The sequence below is a fragment of the Halichoerus grypus genome, chromosome 2, assembly GCF_964656455.1.
Source record: "Halichoerus grypus chromosome 2, mHalGry1.hap1.1, whole genome shotgun sequence".
Lineage (NCBI taxonomy): Eukaryota > Metazoa > Chordata > Mammalia > Carnivora > Phocidae > Halichoerus > Halichoerus grypus.
The window spans coordinates 130,202,032-130,219,901 of NC_135713.1; the positions used below are offsets into that span (position 1 = coordinate 130,202,032).

The 17,870-nt window shown below is 38.8% G+C and overlaps 1 protein-coding gene across 1 annotated transcript in view; it reads right to left on the minus strand.

Annotated features, from left to right (window-relative positions):
* The window catches only part of CCDC192 (coiled-coil domain containing 192), a 198,379-nt gene extending 185,343 nt beyond the window's left edge, over positions 1-13,036 (minus strand). Inside the window, exon 1 of the mRNA XM_078067558.1 lies at positions 12,997-13,036. The gene's annotated coding sequence lies outside the window, so the exon portion shown is untranslated. The remainder of the gene's footprint in view (positions 1-12,996) is intronic.
* Positions 13,037-17,870: the final 4,834 nt, after the last annotated feature.

A 17,870-nucleotide genomic window follows, 5' to 3' on the forward strand; every position in this document is an offset into this window, starting at 1 on the left:
TTATAATAGCCATTCTAACAGGTATTAGATGATAACACATTGTGGTTTTTATTTGCATTTCCCTGATGATTAATAATGTTGAGCAGATTGTTTATGTGCCTATGACATCTGTATTCTTCTTTGGAGAAATATCTATTCAGATCTTCTGCCTGTTTTTTAATCAGATACTTTGTAATTGAGTTTTATGAGTTCTTTATATATTTTGGATATTAACCCCTTATCCAATATATAATTCACAAATATTTTTTTCCTATTCAGTAGGTTGTCTTTTTATTCTGTTGATGGTTTCCTTTCCTGTGCAGAAGATTTTTGGTTTGGTGTAGTCCCATTTATTTATTTTTCCTTTTATTTCCTTTGCCTTTGGAGTCAGAGCCCCCAAAAATCACTAAGACTGATATCAAGGAGCTTACCCACTTTGTTTCTCCTAGAAGTTTTAAGGTTTCAGGTCTTACATTCAAATCTATAATCCACTTTGAGTTGATTTTTGTATATTGTATAAGATTCCCAGTTTCATTCTTCTGCATGTAGCTGTCCACTTTTCCCAATACCATATATTGAAGAGGTTGTCTTTTCCCCATTGTATATTCTTGCCTTCTTGGTTATAAATAAATTGACTGTATATACATGGATTATTTCGGGGCTCTTTATTCTCTTCCATTCATCTATATGTCTATTTTTATACCATTACCATACTGTTTTGATTACTATAGCTTTGTGGTATAGTTTGAAATCAGGGAGCATGATACCTCCAGTTTTGTTCTTTTTTAAGATTGTTTTGGTAATTTGGGGTCTTTTGTGGTTCCATACAAATTTTAGAATTTTTTGTTCTAGTTCTATGAAAAATGTCATTGGAATTTTGATTGCATTGAATCTATAGATTGCTTTGGGTAGTATGAATATTTTAACAATATTAATTCTTCCAATCCATGAACATGGAATATCTTTCCATTTATTTGTGTCTTATCCAATTTCTTTCATCAATGCCATAGTTTTCATTGTACAAGTCTTTCACTTCCTTGGTTAAATTTATTCCTAGCTATTTTACTCTTTTTGATGTGATTGTAAATCAGATTGTTTTCTTGATTTCTCTTTCTGATAGTTCAGTAAAGTTGAAGGATACAAAATAAATATGCAGAAATATGCTGCATTTCCATATACTAGTAATTAACTATCAAAAACAAAAGTAGATATAGATATAGATATAGATATAGATATAGATATAGATATCTCCATTTGGTCTAATGCATCATTTAAGGCTGATGTTTCTTGTTAATTTTCTGCCTGGATGATCCATTCATTGATGTAAGTGGGGTGTTAAAATCCCCTGCCACAATTGTGTTGCTGGAAATTTCTCCATTTAGGTCTGTTAATATTTGGTGTATATATTTTGGTGCTCTTATGTTGGGTGTGTATATATTCATAAATATTATATGCTCTTACTGAATTGACCCATTTATTATTATGTAGTGCCTGTCTTTGTCTTTTATTACAATCTTTATTTTAAAGTCTATTTTGTCTGATATGACTATAGCTACACCAGCTTTCTTTTTGTTTTTATTTCCACAATATACCTTTTTTCATCCCTTCATTTTCAGTGTCTGTGTGTCTGATGTGAATGTCTTATAGGCAGTGTACAGATCTGTCTTATTTTTGTTTTGTTTTGTTTTTTACCCATTCAGCCCCTCTATGTCTTTTGCTTGGAAATTTAGTCCATTTATATTTAAAGTAATTACTGATAGATATGCCATTTTGTTAGTTGTTTTCTGGCTGTTTTTGTAGTTCCTCTCTGTTCTTTTCTTCTTTTTCTCTCTTTTCCCTTCTATATTGATAACATTTCCAGTGTTATTTTATATTCCTTTCTCATTTTCCTTTATGTATTACTATAAGTTTTTGCTTTGTGGTTACTGTAAGTTTCACATATATCACCCTATATATCTAACAATCTATCTAAAATTAATAGCAATTTAAATTTAAGCACATTCCAAAACTACATTTTTGCTCCCTCCACATTTGATGTTTTTGATGTCACTTTTTACAACTTTTTATGTATCACTTAACTAATAGTAATTTTAGTTAATTTTACTACTTTTGTTTTAACCTCCTTAGCAGCTTTATAAGTGGTTAATCTACTACCTTGACACTATATTTACCTTTTCTAGTGAGATTTTCACTTTTGTATTTAACTAGTGCCCACTTCTTTTTAGCTTAACGTAGTTCCTTTAATACTTCTTGTAAGGCCAGTTTAGTAGTGATGAACTCCTTTAGCTTTTGCCTGTTGGAAAACTCTATCTCTTCTTCAGATAGGAATGATAACCTTGCTGGGTAGAATATTTTTGGTGAGAAGTTTTTTGTTTTTTAGGGGTTTTTTTCATCACTTTGAATATGCCATAAGCCATTCTCTTCTGCCTTGCAAAGTTTCTGGTACGAAAACTGTTGATAGCCTTATGGGATTTCCCTTGTACATAACAATTTTTTTTCTCTTGCTTCTTTTAAGATTCTGTCTTCATCTTTAATTGTTGACATTTTTATTTTAATGTGCTTTGGTGTGGCTCTTCTTGAGTTCATTTCATTTGAAACTCTCTGGAATTCCTGAACCTGGATGTCTGTTTCCTTCCCTAGCTAAGGGAAGTTTGCATCTATCATTTATCTCTTCAAGTAAGATTTCTACCCCTTTCTATCTTCTCCTTATGGGACCTCTATAATGGGAATGCTATTCTGCTTTATGTTGTTGTGAAGGCCCCTTATGTTATTTTCATTTTTAAAAAATTCTTTTGTCTTTTTGCTGCTTTGTATTCCAGCTCTCTAATACATTCTTCTACTTCATCCAGTCTGCTATTTAATCCTCTAGCATGTTGTTCCCTTCAGTTATTGTCTTCCTCAGCTCTGTGACTTCTATTTGGTACTTTAGGTTTTCTCTTTCCTTGTGGAAGTTCTCACTGCATTCAGCCATTCTTTTCCTGAGTTCAGTGAGCATCTTTATGACCATTACTTTGAATTCTTTATCAGGAGGGCTACTTTTCTCCATATCATTAAGGTCTTGTTCTTTTGTTTGGGACATATTTCCCTATTCCCTCATTTTGCTTGACTCTTTGTGTTTGTTTCTGTGTATTAGGCAGAACAGCTACATCTCTCAGTCTTGAAGGAGTGACTTGTGAAGATGATAATTCTTCTCCTTCAACCTTGCCCAGCTCTTGGTTGTCTCTTGAACTTTTGTGATTATTTTAACTGCCTGACTTATTCTTGATCTGCCCCCATTGTTGGGTGTGTGTGAAGACTTATCAGTGATCCAAGGGGAGGAAATCTCATTCAGCACCTAGTTTCAGGTTGATTGGAAGTCAGACTCCAGCATCAGCTTTTAAAGTATGCCAGTATATACAGCCTTGTGGGACTAAAGTTGTAAACTCTGCTGACTTCCAGACCAGGAGATCTAAAGGTGTCCCCTGGACAAGAGTTGCAAAAATCAGGGCTTCAGACAAGTGTATAAGTCCCTTTCTGAGAAGTCTTATTGAGATGTAGTGAGGCTAAAGGGTATACAAGGATGAGGTCTCCCTACTTACATTCCCTGGATACACTTCCTTAGTCCTAGATGTGTGGTAAACCTGAAGCCTATTCATCAGGCTAAAGCTCCAGACTAAGAAAATAGGCATTTTTCAAGAAAGACTGGAGGTGTGTTTCAACCTGCTGTCCGTACAGGGCCCTGAGAGTGGTGCCTGACAAGAATTGTCTTTCTGGTTGTTACAGTCCTGTGCAGCTCTGGAGCATCCATCCTCAAGACCACCAGGTGATGAAGGGGTGTTCCCTGTGTGAACTGCATGCACACTCTGGCTTTAGCAAGGCTGCTGAAGAGTGTAGTAGGCAGGACTTCAGAAAGGCAGTGGGAAGATGTCTTGATTGTATGCACTTATGGGCTTCAGCAATGCAGCAAAGGAATGCCTTGTCTGTGAGAGCATGCTGGCTTTAGGCTGGGAGTCGGAGAACGACACAACTATTTGCACTCACCTGCCCCAGCCAGAGATCAAGGGAGACTGCAACCAACTGTGCTCTCCAGCCTCAGCAAATGCCCCAACTGCTCACCCTTGGCTGTACCACCAAGGCATAGGAGGGCGCAGTATCTGAGCTCATCCACTTGCCCTAGCAGGCTCCGAGGAAAGTGCAACAATGGCATTCCCCAGTGCCTCCATCTCTGAGTAGTGTCTCAGCCATCCCCTACTCCCCCTACCCCCTGCCAATGCCTCAAGATCACCAAATGAATCTCTTTCACATATAGTCTAGGTACTTTTCAAGCTATGTTTTCATTGAGTCTTGGGGTGAGCGAGACCACATGTGAGCCCTCCAAAAGGGGAAATTTCAATTCCCCCTGGCACTTTGGGATTTTTGGACATCTGCCCTGTTGTTTTTCCAAGCCAGATATACTGGCAGCTCATCTTTCCATTGCAGATCCCAGGCGCTGGGGTGCCCAATGCAGGGCACCAATACCTTGCTCCTCTAGGAGACATGCCTGTCTGGTGAGATTCTTCCCTATTGTGTTTGTGGCCAGGGGTGAAAGGCTTATGAGACTATGTTTCTGCCTCTCTTACCCATGTCTTGTGGTCCTTTGATACTTTGCTTTAGAAAGTAGTTCATCTAGTTTTCAGATCTTTTCAGAGGGAAATGATCCATATGTAGCTATAGATTGGGTGTGTCTGTGGGAGGCGGTGAGTTCAGGGTATTCCTATATTGCCATCTTGGACCCCCTGCTTCTAAATACTTTTTATATCTGTCACACTTACAAGTAAATATGATACCTAAGTTTAAAAATTTTTTAGTGTCTTTGTCTTCTACTATTTGGACCTATTATATGATATTTGCAAATTTGGACATCTTATTGGATATCTGTATGCCTTAAGACTTTTGTAAATCGTGATTTGTGTCCTTTGTACTTTTATTTTTAAGGGCTAATTTTTTCCTCATTGATTTATATGAGACCATAACATATTAAGGATATTATGTTATAATAGATGGTACAAATATTTTCTATTACTTATTTTGTATATTTATAAATGCTTCATAAATGGGTTGAAATAGTGGTAAGTTTTCTCACAAGATATAGAATTTTCAGAGACTAAATTAGCTTCTCATCCTTGTGTCTTAATGCATTAATTTGTCCAAGGAGGGAGTCAACTTTTTGAAGAAGCAAACTCTAATCAAAACTTGGAGAAACATTCATTTCTCTGAACCTCATCAAGTACAGATAACACATCACATTGATTCAAATTATTAGCCATATTTTGAAATAACTAATTGACTTTGAAACTTGATCTAACACAAAGAGCTCAACTATTGACATGAAGACCTGGGGCTATTATTCCTAGCAGCAAATTTCAGTTTAACAAAACTATCAAAACAAATTAAGCCAATGTTATTCTATCTGCCTGATGAGATTGAGGGCAGACAGAGGCCAAGCTTAATCCCTGAGAGCCTGCATCCTTGTGCTTCTCCCTCAGGGGTCACTCTTCCAATCTCAAGGAGACATACTCCTTTGGGAAAGGCTAGATTGAATAACTGTCCTAGCCCTTTGGGAGGATATTCTCTCTCAGTTTTGGAAAGTATTTTTCTTCGGACCACAGCAATTGAAGTGTGCTCTCAGAGTCAGACTGATTGATTAGATGGTCCGGAAACACACTTCCCCCTTGCCATGTCTTCCTCTGATCTAAACCTTCAGGTTTGAGAAGTTGAGCAAATTTTACATGAAACTTGGTTTTATTCAGAATATAGCCCTGGAAGTAAATGAAATATATGTACTTAACTTTTATCTATTTAAATGTGTATACATTTAACTTTTGTCCCATTTTTGTACTTCACAACTTCCCTCCTTCTATACATACAGACTTCTCAACATTTCCACCCTCACAGAAAATAAAATGTGTCAGCACCACACAGCACCAATTGGCATGCTTTCCCCAAATAGTGCCCGTTGTTTGAAACTCTTTGCCATTTGAGGAGCCAAATGGAGAAAGAAATGTCATGGGGATTTGATGAAACATATTTGCAGACACTCAAATGCTTCAGCCACTGATGCCTCTTGGGGAAATTCTGAAAAACATCCTATCTGTAAACAATCTGTTTCAGTGCCACACGTTTTTTAAATTTCTTTGCCCATTGACATTTAAAAAAAATAAAGGAACACATTTGCATGTGAAAACAGGACCTTTTGTTTCTTATACATATACTTTATCATAGAAATTAAAACGAAATGGGTCATCTGGCCCATTTGCTTGTGAAGGGTCATTTTCTAAAGAAATCCTAGTTCTTTGGCCAACCTCATTTTGAACGGCTAAGACCTTTCTTATGGCCTCTGTTCTGAAGTTAAACAGAACATATTATTAAAATGAGAAATTCTAGAGCTAATGTTTTCTTTTGTATCTATCTATAGCATTTCTTTTTCTTTTCCTTAGGCTTAATTCTTTCTTTTTAAACTAGTTTTATATTGCTGTAATTTTTGTCCACCAACATATTTTTGAAAATTCTCTTAGGCTCATGATATTATTTCACTTCCTCAGCTTTTGAAGCTGTTTTAAGCCACATGACTTCTTTGACTAATGAAATAGAAGTGGTACATGTAACTTCCAATTTATCCCTCCTTCATTTGCTACCTGTGAGGACTGCAGAAGTGCATTCCCAGGTGAAATTTCCATCCAGAGGGTCTCTTAGTAACTATGATGAATAGAGTCCCTCTCCATCACACCTTGGATGGATGTTGTGAAAAAGAAATAAATTCTTCAGATAAATAAAATATTAAGCCATTTGCTGCCTGCAACTAGTAGCCTGTAAAAATTTTAATGATAATCAAATTAAACTGAAATGAATTGAAGTTTTGGTCTTTCTTGATAATAACCGAAGGAAGAATTATCTTTCTCACCGATTACAAGTCTAGCATCACTACCACCATTCGATGCACTACTTGATCTGAAATCTCTGTTGAAGTTGCTTATGTATATAGCATTTAGGCTATACAATTTATGTTAGGTGAATTTGAGATGACTGTACAGGGACAGAGTGGGGATGGGGGCAGGAGAGTATGATATGAATCAGCCCCTCAATTATTGCAAGATCTCAACATGAAAGAAGCTATGTGAGAGGTTGAACAATGGATAAAAACTGCAATGGATGTGTTATCTCACATCCCAGCATCTAGGGAGATAACATTACTCTTCCAGATAGAGTAATGTTAGATACTGTCTAGATAACTAGCAGATATCCTCAGAAGTAAAGACTCAATTTCTACACTATTTGTGTTCTTTTGTGGGGAAAAACTCAGTTTTTTTAGATCAAATAAATTTTCATACTTTGTTAAATAGTTTGCTTCCTTAAAGTCTGTGAACATATATTCATTAAATCTCTTCTATGAAGAAATGTTTCTCTGAAAGGCTATCAAAATTACAATGACAGTATCTGTTCATCTTTTGTCTTGCCCTAAGTGACAGCACAGTGGCTGTTTTGCATTTCCTATGAATTTCCATTTGCAAAACCTTATGCATTAGGTTAGACCTATTTTGATTTTGTGATTCTATTAGGTTAGGGTCCCTGGGGAGCAGATTACTGGAGGTGGCTCTTGGGAGCAACACCTATAAAGGAAGAGGGAGCAGAAATGCAACAGCAGCCTCAGCAATTCTGTGGGGGTTGTGGATCAGGTCTGGCCTTTCAGAATTGTCCTCAGTCTAAAGAAAGAGACCTGGTCTTGTGGCCCTGCATCAACCAGTCATTGGATACAAGATGGCCCTGGGGCATCAGAGCTCTTCCAGCTGAGGGAAATTCCTAGAGAGAGACTCAGCTCTGAGTTATCATCAAGCACAGTGAACTCAAAATCAATCAGTTGATCTAAATGTAAAACCTAAAACTATAAGACTTCTGGAAGAAAACAAGACAAAATATTTGTGACCTTGGGCAAAGATCAGATACCAAAAGCCTGATCCATGAAAGTACAAAGTGATAAATTAGACTTCATAAAAATTAATAACTTCTGCCCTTCTAAAGACACTGTTAAGAGAATGAGAAGAGTAACCAGAGACTGGAGAAAGTAATTGCAAAACACATACCTGAAAAATTACTTGTGCCTGGAATACATAAAGAATTCTAATCCAATAATAGGAAACAAGAAACTTAAAAATGGACAAAAGATTTCAATATATACTTCACCAGATAAGATGTAAGGATGGCAAATAAACACAATAAAGGTGCTCAGCACCATTAGCTATTAAGGAAATGCAAATGCAAGCCACACTGAGATGAGGACTACATCTATCAGAATGGCTAAAACTTAAAAGGCTGACCCTACCGGGATTGGAGAGAACGTGGATAAACTCAAACTCTCGACATGCTGGTGGAAATGTAAAATGTAACCACCACTTTGAAAAACAGTTTGATGGTTTTTAAGAAAATTAAAAGTATATCTACAGTACGATTCAGTCGTTTCACTCTTAGGTATTCACCCAAGAGAAAAGAAAGCATATGTCCATACAAACACTTGTATGGGAATATTTATAGCAGCTTTATTTGTCAGAGTCAAACACTGGAAATAACCTAAATGTCAGCCAACAGGTGAAGGGATAAACAAACATACATTCAATACAGTGGGATACTATTCAATAAAAATGAATTATTGATACACACTACAACATAGATGAAGCTCAAAATAGTTTTGCCAAGTGAAAGAAACCAGTAAAGGGGTTACATACTGTGTGACTCCATTTATATAAAGCTCAAGGAAATGCAAAATAATACACAGTGACACAAAGCAAATCAGTGCTTCCTTGAGAATGGTCTATAGGCAGGTGGGGAGAAGTGGGTGAGAGAGATGACAGAGGAGCATGAGAAACTCCTGGGGGTGATGGAAAGTTTCCTTCTCTTGATTGGTTTGTATACATATGTCAAAGTCAAGTTTGCTTCAGTAAGAGAGACACAGAAGGAAGGAAAGGAAGGGAAGGAAGGGAAGGAAGGAAGGAAGGAAGGGTGGGAGGAAGGAAAGAGAGAGGAAGGAAGGAAGGAAGAGTGGGAGGGAAGGAGGAAGGGAGGAAGGAAAGAGAAAGAGGAAGGAAGGAAGGAAGGGTGGGAGGGAGGGAGGAAGGAAAGAGAAAGAGAGGAAGGAAGGGTGGGAGGAAGGAAAGAGAAAGAGAGGAAGGAAGGAAGGAAGAGTGGGAGGGAGGAAGGGAGGAAGGAAAGAGAAAGAGGAAGGAAGGAAGGGTGGGAGGGAGGGAGGAAGGGAGGAAGGAAGGGTGGGAGGGAGGGAGGGAGGAAGGGAGGAAGGAAAGAGAAAGGAAGGAAGGAAGGAAGGGTGGGAGGGTGGGAGGGAGGGAGGAAGGGAGGAAGGAAAGAGAAAGGAAGGAAGGAAGGGTGGGAGGGATGGAGGAAGGGAGGAAGGAAAGAGAAAGAGAGGAAGGAAGGAAGGAGGGAGGGAGGAAAGGAAGGAAGGAAGGAAAGAAAGGGAGAAGGGGAGAGAAAGAGAAAGAACAGAGGAAAGAAAGAAATCCAAAACAGAAAGTTCTGAGACATCATTTCTCATGAATTAAAGTGAAATACACATATATCCAATTTTCTAGAACAGCCACAAATCTTTATATTTAAATATACATAGAAATACAGTTCTATATTGGTCTCATTCTAAGAATAAATAGGAATATTTCCTCTAAATCACTTGAAATGGTCATTTAAAACACAAGTAATATATTAACAAATGATTTGAAAGTTTGCTCCTCAATGGGAAGAATTTTCTGAAAGCCATTTTAGAACATTAAAATTTAGAAATATGAGAATGTGACAAAAAACCTGCTTCCTGCAAACATAATACTATATCATACTAAGTATTAACAGAACAGAATTTATACAATTTGACACAATTTAAGGCATTGCTTGCCCTCCCCAATTTATCAAATGCAAAAATCTTTCAGCTACTTTAAGGTCGTTTTGGAGAGCTGACTTTCTTTGTAGTGCGCTTCATATTTTTGGCACCTAAGATAATGATTCTTTAATGAAGTCATCACTAAACTGCAACTTGAAAGCTAAGGGTTTATGAGGTCTTATAATAAGCTTAGTTTTGCACAACGAGCGAACTACTTCATACATATTCTAGCATTAATGAATTCATACCCACATGCTCACTTTTGGAGGATGTCACATAACCGGTGACATCACATGTTTTACATGATTCATCTCTGTGTGGCAGAGCTGGGCAGGAATAGTTCAGAGGGAGAAATCCTGAGCCAGGTATCCGGTTCAGGTCAAGCCTCCTTACAATAGAATTTTTATTTCCTCAACAGCTTCAAATGAGATGATTTATATGCACTCGCTGTTCTCTGTCAGAAGATATTCAAATGCAGCAGAGGCAACAGTTTAAATAACATTCTCGTCCTCCAACAGGACCAGAAGAATAGGGTGCAGATAAACAGGGACAATCTGGCACCTGAGATGTGGATCTCATCACAGTGAGACTAACACCTCATTATCCCAGAATGTTCCTACTACTGGGCACACATATTCCTTGGTCACTCAGTAGCTGAATCCTTTCCCAACCTCCCCGAATCTCAATTTCTTAATTTCTAACATGGTAATAATTACAATGAAAGTATCAATATGAGAGTGGTGATTCTGAAACCCCCCAGCCATCTGCTGCTGTAAGGAATCGGAAGGACAGCCTCTGTCAATCACCTAGGGCCATGCCTGGGGCTCAGTCCATTTGTTCTATTTCAAACAATAATGACTGAGTGCTGTTTTGCTATCAGAGACCCTGCCCATGGACACAGAGATGAACAAAGAAAAGCCCGTTCTCCCTCTAAGAATGTAGTTTACCAGGAGAGTCCAAAAATTGAGGTACTATTCAGAGAACAGTGTAATGAAGACAAATATCCACCATCTCTGGATAGGAGGAGACTGTTTCGCTATGCGTGGGTGGTCGAGACATCTTCACAGAATTAAATAGATTTCATCCTTCAATTTCAATGTCTTCTGCTAAAGCAAACAGCCACTATTTAAAAGAGGCACCTGGGATGCACCTGCAAGCTGGTATGTACCTCATGGTACATAGCAGAATCGGCTCTGACAAGTGACCATTCCAAGAGTTGCAAGATCTGAAAGGCATCGTGTGATGAGCAGACAGCACTAATTGTGGATGTCTTATGGCCTTGAGGTCTCTAATTCTAACCTCCTCCAGCTAAATGTATTCTTTTAGAAATGTAAAAACACAGTAGAACACAGCAGAACCAGCTACTTGCAGCCCCAGGGCTCCCAACTGTCTTAAATGTAAATTGAAAGCAGTAGATTCTGAACTCCAGGAAGCTAATTGGGAGCCCTGGGCAGAAATCCTAAATGTGGTAATTGGCGCCTGTCCTTTTCAGTGTCATATGCAGCCAACTAGAGAGTTACCTCTAGGGTGCTAATTGATTAGCGTTGTTAGAGGGAAAGGCAGTAAATGGAGACTGGTGAGCTGAAGTCTCTCATTTCCAAAACTGCAATTTAACTGCTAATCCAAGGGTTCTAAGAGTAGAAAAAGATGTTTTCATATGGTATTGGTGAGTGATACTTTCTCTTTGGACAACAGAATTCTAAGTAGCTCCAACATGCATATTAAAAATCTTCATTATTAGGCTTTTTTTTTTCCAGCTGAAAAAAAGCAATGTAAGATTAAATGATCACTACCGTTAGCAAGTAGATTTTTAATAAAATTCATGTTCTACGAGTCTAAGCTGGTCTCCCTTGACTTCTGTTTCTTTAACAAAACCCTCCTCCTGAAGATAATTATGGATTTGAGGGATATGTCCAGGCTATCTGGGGCCAGGTTAAGTGAATGTAACTTAGAAAAGAGATGTTAATGTTTTTGAAAAAGTAACAGCAGGAGTGGGCTTCTGATATGCGCTTCACTAGATCAATTGTTCTTAGCTGATGATGCTGAGATGGGACAGGCGTAGTAGGGCAGAGCTGCTGAATCCAGAAAGAAATCGAGAAATCCAAGAGCAAGGTCCCCGGGCCCACAGGGGAGCCCATTTGAATGCTATCGATTCCAAATAACTATACCCCAGTGCACTGGTAGGTCCTTTACCAACCATTTTCACATCCCAAACATCGTATTTGAAGCAGACTATTAAAGCTCATCATCCTGATTTTATAGATGAAATATAAGACCCTGAGAGTTTAAATGACTTGGTTATGGTCACCCAGCTTGGAGGTGGGACACTTGGGCCTGATTCCTAGTCCTGTGATCTTTCTTCTATACCATACTGCCTGTACATTAGAGCTGAGGTTGTTCCAGAAATGTCCATGGTGGAGTCTAAGGGGATCCTTACTAAAACTGAATCAAGGGTGTACAGATGGCTTTTTTTTCTTTAAGGGAAATTCTCAAATTCTCTTATAAACGTGGAGGACTAGTGTAATGAGCTCCCGTGTCCCCATCCCGCAGCCGCAACGTTTCTCAACAGCCTTCACATTTGCTATCCGAGGCCTAGACAGGTACTAGATGAGGCTCGGGGAAAAAGAACCTAGATGTCCCAGGGCATAAGAGAGCTCACGGAAGAGACAAGATCTCAAAGGTCAGAACTAGGTATGTCGTCAACCGACTAGAAAGAGCATGAACTGGAAATACCTAGAGTAGACTGTGATTTCACGCTTAGCCTAAATAAACTGCATAATGTGATCTACCCAATTGGTACCGTGTTTGAATTCCAGAATTTCCTCACATATAAGCAAATACTCTGGAGTAACCAGGATGTCTGTGAGATCGGGGGGCCACATCACAGCACTCCTAACTTCCCTACTGCCCAATAATATCACTTAGTTGGCACTCTACCCACTTGGCTGCATGCTACTAGAAAAAAGGATATTCCATGTTCTATTTTTAAAATCTTTACTAATAAAATGTGAAAGCAAAACTATATCAGGAAAACCTCAGCATTAATCAAAGAAGTTACAGTTTTATTAACTATAATGCTTTAAAAAAAAAAAAAAAGAATTCACGCGAACTTCATTTCTTACCGGCTTTTTGTTTCTCTGTTGTGTATTTGACTCTGAACTTGCAGACATGGTGCTGAAATAAAGTAAGAGTTTAGAATTCCAAAATTTTATTTCAAGTGTGCACACAGTTGTATACACAGATACACACACACACGCCCCACATCAAATAGATCTTTACACTGTGACATTGAAGATAATTGTCATAAAGTATTTCCTCCAAATGTCAATTTCTGAACTTTTCTAAAGGAAATCAAAACTATGGAATGTAAACTTCACTCAAAGAAGATAAAATAGCTTTTAAAGGTTCTCTTGAGAATAAGCAGTCTGAACAGTACAGTCTGTTCTGAAAACCTGCAAAATCTCTTATTTCAACTAAAAAAAGAAAAAGAAAATGTGGAAGAAAGCCTATCATCCTACTAAACAGCAGACTTGGGGAATTCTTTGTCTCCTACACTGTTTCTCACTCAATCTCTCTTTCTGGGATCATTTCCAGTAGTTTACAAACATGCTGTTATTTATTGCATCTTGAGCCCTCTTAACCCTTTACTTTCTACTTGATTATTCTGACCCCCCCCTTTTTTAATAATGGGTGTTTCTTTTTTTTTTTAAGATTTTATTTATTTATTTGACAGAGAGAGAGAGAGACAGCAAGAGAGGGAACACAAGCAGGGGGAGTGAGAGAGGAAGAAGCAGGCTTCCTGCGGAGCAGGGAGCCCAACACGGGGCTCCATCCTAGGACCCTGGGATCATGACCTGAGCTGAAGGCAAATGCTTAACAACTGAGCCACCCAGGCGCCCCACCCTGATCCCCTCTTTAATGAGGCTGTATTCTCACTGTCTCTCCTCCTGTGTTTTGTTAAGGCAGCTCTCCATCCAGACTCTCACAAGCACTATTCCACAGAAACTGCCCTTAATTCATCAGCCATCTCCACATCGCTGTATTTAGTGATCATTTGTCACATCTCACCTTACTTGACAGCTTTTGACATGATTTATCGCTTCCTCCTTGACAGGCTCTCTGCACTTGGCTCCAGGACGTCCTAAGCTCCCAGGTTTTCTTCCGGTCCCACCCGCTGCTCCCTCTCAGTTTCCTTTGATGGTTCTTTCTCTCTCCCTGCGCTCTCACCTTTGGCATGCTCCAAGGCTTCCTCTCTTCTCTATTCATATCCACTCCGTTGGTAATGTCATCCAACCTCATGGCTTTAAATTCATCAATATGCTGATCACTGCCAAGTACGCATTTCCAGACTTCTCCCTTGAATTCCAGATTCATTCATGCAATTGCCTACTTGACATCCCCACTGGGATGTCTAATAGATATCTCAGTTTCACCATTTCCAAACCTAACCCCTAATTCATACCCCCAATTTTCTGCTTGCAGTCTTCCCCATCTCAGTTGATGATGACAGCATCCTTCCACTCACTCAGGCTGACACCTTGACTCCTTTTTTTGTCTCAGAATCCATATCCAATCCAACAGGAAACTCTTGGCTCTACAGTCAAAATATATGCCATATCTGGCCAACTCTCACCATCTTCACTGCTAACACCCTGGTCCAAGCCTCAGACTACCATCAGCTTGTGCCTGGAATTGCATTAACCTCCTAAATGGTGCTCTCTGCTTCCATCTTTGCCCACTACATTCTATTTTCAGTACATCTACCATAATAAAAATTATGTCACTCCTCTGCTCAAAACCCTCCAGTAAGGGATCTCATCTCACACAGAATAAAAGCTGAAACCCGTATAATGGCATATGAGGTCCTACAGATGTCTCACCCATTCACCCTTCCCATCCATTGTAGAACTCCATCCCACTCCCTACTTTCTCCTCCCATACAACTCCACCTTTGCCTCTCTCAGTTCATCTGATACTCTCCTCAATCAGTCCTGCTGGCTTCCTCACTGTTCTTCAACCTCCTTATATAGACTCTCCTGTCAAGTCCTAATGCCAGGAACATGTACTCCATACTTGTCTGCTTGACTCTTTTCCACTCCCTTCTTGTCTTTGTTCAAATATCTTTTCTCAGTGAGGCCTACCATATGCACCCTCCTTTAAAATTGACCTCTCAGGGCACCTGGGTGGCTCAGTGGGTTGAGCATCCAATTCTTGATTTCAACTCAGGACATGATCTCAGGGTCATGAGATTGAGCCCCGAGTCCAGCTCCACGCTCAATGGGGAGTCTGCTTGAGATTCTGTCTCTCTCCCCTTCCCTCTGTCCCTCCCCCCACTTGAGTGCGCTCTCTCTCTCTCTCTCTCTCAAATAAATAAGAAAATCTTTTTAAAAAATTAAATTGACCTCCCCACCCTCTATCCTCATGACCTTGCTTAATTTTTCTTTGCTATACTTACCACCTTCTAGCATACTATGGAATTTGCTTATTAATTATATTTATTATGTTTCCTCCCAACTGAAACGCAAACTTCTTGAAGATAGGGAGTTTTTTCTATTATTATTTTATTACCCTTTCCTTGGCATCTTGAATAAGGCTATAAATGGTCAATAAATATTTTTTAACGAATTAATGAATAAATGGATGATTTAGTAACACCCCAGTCCTAACGTCTTATTCTTCTGCCTGCCAACCAATAAGCCTTGCTTTAAAATCCCAGGGTACTTTTATTATTTTCTATCCTACTATCTCCCTAATGAATGTATTATTTTATTTCCATGTTATTGTGCACATCTTTCACTTTTCAAAAACCTTAAAACCTTTTAAAATGTTCACAAAGTAATCAGTGACTATTGAACAAAATTAATTAGATTCCCACTCAATGGAGGGACACGCTGGGGTTCTGAGGGAGGTAATTGCTCTTCTCGCATCATACCAAATCAGCAAAAACCAGCATTTTGGGGCTTTCTCCTTGATAGTACCTCTTTATCACGAAATGGAAAACAAACTTGGTCATCATGTTGCTGGGCAAAACAACAAATGGTTTTGAAAGACCTTAATAAGCTGCCTCCTCTTACCATCTAACTAATTTTATCTTCTATGAGTACATCTCACAAACATGATATTCTTCTCAAACTGTATTACCCAGTGATCCCAGACTATGTGTTTATCCTTTTCTTTGGTTGCTTCCTCTGACAAGAATGCTCTTGCTCTCTTCTATGTTTGTCAAAATCCTACCTATTCTTCACACCATGACTCAAATTCTGCCTTTTCTTGAAGCTTCTTTGATCCTACCGGTCAAAAGTGTTTCTTGCCTCTGTGTCCAAAGCAGTGTATGTATGTCTGTCTCTTATTATAGCCCTGATTACATTTCATCATGTAAATAATTATTTATTGACCTATGTTTTTGCACTCCTCAGTGATACCTCCTAGAGGACAAGGACTATCTTTGTTTGTTTTTTATTCACCCAGTGATATACCACACAGGAAATTAATACACGGTCACTGTATGAAGCCCAACAAAAAAATACAAAAAGCTGTGGGTACGGTACCCTTATGTGCATATTCAGATGCACCACAAATGTACAAGAGAAAGTACTATTTGAAAGCACCTTCTTTTAATAATGCCTGAAACAAAACTACTGATTTAAAAGTGAAGGAGCTTTGGCTGCCTGACAATAATATTTAAAGGTCATGAGTCATGGCCTCAGAGTAACCATAGCTACTCAGCGTACACAGTACAAGTCATGTTTGTAGCATAACTCAGGAGAAAGCCTATTAGCCTTGAGAGAGAGAAAAATGAGAATTAACAAATGTATTTATGAAGCTTGTTTTTATTGCAGTGGTTTTGTTTTACTTCAGGGTTCATGGAAAAACTGAGAAAATCCTTTAAATTTCTATCAGCAGGGAGTATTAATAGGACATTTCAGCTTTACAGTCATTTTTTTCCTCAGTAAGTGACAAGAACATAAATATTTCCTTCCTTTCAGTGACGTATCTATCTGTTTTCCAAACTTTTACCCTGTGTTTTTTTGCGGGGGTAGTAATCAGTTACCACTTAGTTCGTATGAATAGAAGACTTTAATAAAACTGGCTTGGAAATACAGCTATTGAGCACCCAATTCTTATGGGAAAGAATTTCCTGGGAAAATACCTTCTCTATTCCCTAGGTTAATCACATCCAAGGCCTAACCCTCTTTTCTTAGACCAACAGAGGACCAAATTCCCATTTGGTTTCTATAAACTGTAGAGAAGATCTGTCTCAAGGGCATGAGAAGAGAAGAAGGACAGAAAGAAAAGTAGGTCCCAGGCACATGGGACCAGTTTGCTCCTGCGTAGAAATGAAGGAGCTGAACTGAACCCACCTAAGGGTTAGCCAGGGTGGTATGTACTCGCTGTGTTCAAGCTCACAGCCCTGCTCTCTACTTGCACGGAACGCTCAGTTCCATATACCAGGAGAACAAAAACACCAATGATAATTTGCAGCGAGAGCACAGTCCTGCTTTTCACTTGGCTTCCCTGCTGGTTGTACACCGGGCTATTTATTTAAAGTTGTTAATCACAGGGCATTTTCTCTTCATTCGGTAACATTATGTTCACCTCTCTGATTGTCAGCACATTGACATATTATCTCTTTAGATGCTGTGTTCAGGGAAATTAAAAGAAAATGAGTGTTTGCTAAATTTCATTTTCTTTAACAGACATAAGACTCCCTCCCTCCCAAAGACTATTAATCTTTTGAAGGTCACAGACCTTTTGCACATAGAAACAACATCTCACATAAGGTTTTGGGGTATTTGTGAATTTCCCACAGCATCTATGGACCGTAGACCCAAGGTGAAACTCAAATAAAAACAAGGCCCACACATTTCATGTAATGAAAATACATTTTAGATCCTTTTGAAAATACATTTTAAAGCCTAACTAAGCAGAGCTATAGTGTACGTATCACAGGACACCACCCATCACAATCTAGCTCTTTCTACAGAGGAGGTTATGG